We start from the raw sequence: 3,212 nt of genomic DNA, 5'->3' as shown, positions 1-3,212 counted from the left end.
TATAGGAGAGGGTTAAGCATGTGTATACCCACCTGGCCCAATGGCTGGCTGGGAGAGGACCGTAGGAAATGGATCCTTAATAAAAGTGACGGTGGACTCAAAATAGCCATACATGGATACTTCTGTCAATTATACTCTCAGTGTGAAATCTGATCAACACATTTCCTCGGCTGCCCCCAAAATGCAATTGCATAATTCTTTGATAAAATCATTTTACAGCTAGAAAGCTCTGGATAAAGATCAAATTCTTTAGAATGACAAGTTTCTTTAGGAATTTCTTCATTCACCAAATTTGTCACCAGCTTTCCCAGCTAGTTTAGTCCCTATCAAACTCTATATTATTTATACAAACATTTCATTTCTCTTATAACCTCTAAGAGTTTCCTCATACCACTACAAAATTAATGAAACAGTCTTGCTCATTTTTATCTTTATAAAATTAAGTAGCTTTAAAAAATATCATTACTTTTTTACAAGGAGTGAGAGAGCGAAAGAGAGAGAAAGATGGAGAGAAAGAGAGATAGAGAGAATGGGTGCAGCCTTGTCACTGAAAATTAACTCTGGAAGCATGCACCACTTTGTGCATCTGGCCTAACATGGGTACTAGAAAATTGAACCCAGGCCATCAGTATTCATAAGCAAGCACCTTTAACCATGGAGCCATGTCTCTAGTCCATAAACTTCCTTTTCTTTATCTGACCATCTCAAAATTATACGTAAGGTATTTTTTTAATTGTGTCTTTTTAAATTTCTATCATCATCAGAACCAAATTAGGTTTACCTTAGTGTTGGTACCTTAGACCTTTTGATATACTTTATCACATTAGCTATTAGAACTATTTCATCTGCTCATTTCTTTTTATTTAACAGAGATCTGCAGCTGATATTACATCTAATTCAGTGGTAATTTCCAACAAGTCTACTTGGTCTATCTCTAATACACAAACTGGCCTTAATATAGTCAGTAAATAACTGTTGAATAAATTAATGATGCTGATTCAACCAAATTTCTCTACTGACCAATTTTCTTTATAAATTGTCCTAATTGTACTCTTTATTTTTGAATAATAAATGATAGATAGCGAATATAAACAAGCTTTGGTCAGTATTTTAAAGAAAGAAAACTAAGTTATATCTAATCCCCAAACCTTCAAAATTAAAGAAATTTAATTTAAAATAAGTTCTTTAATCATCCAGTTAAACGTTGGGCATTGAAATGGCTGATTATTCTCAATTCCACGCACCTTTGTGGGAGAAGCCAAGCTCCCCATAGTGTTTTGCATAGCATGACAGGGACTTTATGCACACAGACATGAGCACCTGACCATGTGTTCTTCACAGAGCTGCCAGTTACTTCTGAGTAGCACATTTCAGAATACTGAGTTGATAGTTTTAAAGAAGCACATATATTCAGTTACACGTGACTCTGAACCAGAGGAACAAGCCTCAATCTTCATAGGGAAAACTGAATTCATTGTGGATAAGGTACACACCAAGCTGGTAAGGAGAAAAAGTTTGTAAAACTTGGGAGAAGAGACATAAGGTACAAGAGCATTCCAGTGAAGACAAGACAAAAGTGCTGAGTAATTATACTGAAATTGTAGTGTTCATTTTAAATTATGATTCATGATATTTACTTTAGAGAGAATTAGGAGGGAAAGCAAAGCAGGAAAGTTCAAGCTACAGAAATTCTTCCTCTTCCCAGCTTAGCTGGGATCAGGGAGTGGAGACAAAGAATACCTCCCCCAAAATTGTATTATTCTTTTTTTTTTTTTAATATGTAATGCTGGCTATAGATTTGGCACACACAGCCTTTATTATTTTAAGACATATTCCTTCTATTCCCAGTTATAAATTATTGCATACAATAATTCAGAAGCTACCACCATTTATTCTATATGTTTAGCCCAGCTATTTGCTAGGGAAGTATTTTGTGCCTTTGTGGCCTCTGAAAATAAGGAGAGTCAGCGTGTTATATAAGGTTGTCTGAGGATACTCTATGAAGGTCTTTCTTCAAGCCTTTTTCTCAGTATTGTTCTGATCAGTTCTGCCAACTCTGAGCTACAAACTCTTGGCTGATCAGATGGTAGCTTTCCTTCAATAATATAACATAGTATTTGCGTCTTTTAAATGGGAAGCATAATTCAGGGAGGTCATTTCAAAAACACTGCATCCAAAAGCCCATATATCAGACTTACCCATTTCTGTGGCTTCTTGAGAAGACAAACCCTGACCCTCACAGGAAACATGCCCCTGGTCGTCCACTGCTATGTGCAGGTTGGGTCACAGCAAGAGAAGGGTAGCTACCCAGAGGTGACCCTAGTGACGCACCAGCAGGTCTACAAGCAGTGTGTCATCAAAAAGCTGACCCTCCAAAATGCCTCCAGCCAAGAGCATTGATCTGCTGAAGAGGAAACTCAGTTCTTGTCTCACCTGAAGCACCCCAACATCGTCATGTAGGAGGAGCCATGGAAGTGAGGAGATGGTCTACTCAACGTCGACATGGGCTTCTGGGAAGGAGGTGATCTGCTCAGAAGCCCAAGAAACAGAAAGGGCAGCTTGTGCCAGAGAGCCAGGGTGGCAGAGTGGTTTGCAAGTACAGATTGCCATGGCTTTGCAATACCTACATGAGAAACACATCCTTCATCGAGTCCTGAAAACTCAAAATGTGTTCCTAACAAGGACAAACATCATCAACGTGGGTGACTGAGGAATTGCCTGAGTGTTAGAAAATATAGTGACATAGTGAACATTCTCATTGACACATCCCCTATTACATGAGCCCTGAAGTTTTCTAAAAGGCACATTATGTCTATATCAAAATGTTTGAAAATGGTTGAAGAATCATTTGAAAAAAAATAAAACATCACTGAAAGCTGTCAAGCTGTATAAATCTAATGAGGTTCAAACTTCAGGAACAAGTATTTTAACATAGCTTTGCATTTGTATGCTTATAGATGAATTTTAATTTCTTATATATATTTCTAAAATGAACTATATAGTCATCAACAACATAGACACTTTTCTAAAAAGAAATTGTTTACAGATTTTCAGACTATGTAATTGTTTGCATACATAAATGATTGTTGCAGCAATCCAATTCAAAGTTCCCCCGGAAAAATTACAATGTTCATGTAGAAACTATTCTAATTTTTTTCAAAATGCATGGAATGACAAAGCTTCTTATACTTAGCAGTGCCGCACTCCTCCAG

The 3,212-nt window shown here is 37.0% G+C and overlaps 1 pseudogene; it reads left to right on the top strand.

Moving 5' to 3' along the window:
* The first annotated feature begins 2,247 nt into the window (after positions 1 to 2,247).
* On the top strand, positions 2,248 to 2,798 carry LOC123458605 (annotated as a pseudogene).
* The last annotated feature ends 414 nt before the right edge of the window (positions 2,799 to 3,212 follow it).

Source organism: Jaculus jaculus, chromosome 2 (genome assembly GCF_020740685.1).
Source record: "Jaculus jaculus isolate mJacJac1 chromosome 2, mJacJac1.mat.Y.cur, whole genome shotgun sequence".
In the NCBI taxonomy this organism is placed as follows: Eukaryota; Metazoa; Chordata; class Mammalia; order Rodentia; family Dipodidae; genus Jaculus; species Jaculus jaculus.
The sequence above is the reverse complement of the archived record's forward strand: the minus strand, read 5'-3'. Positions and strand labels throughout refer to the sequence as shown.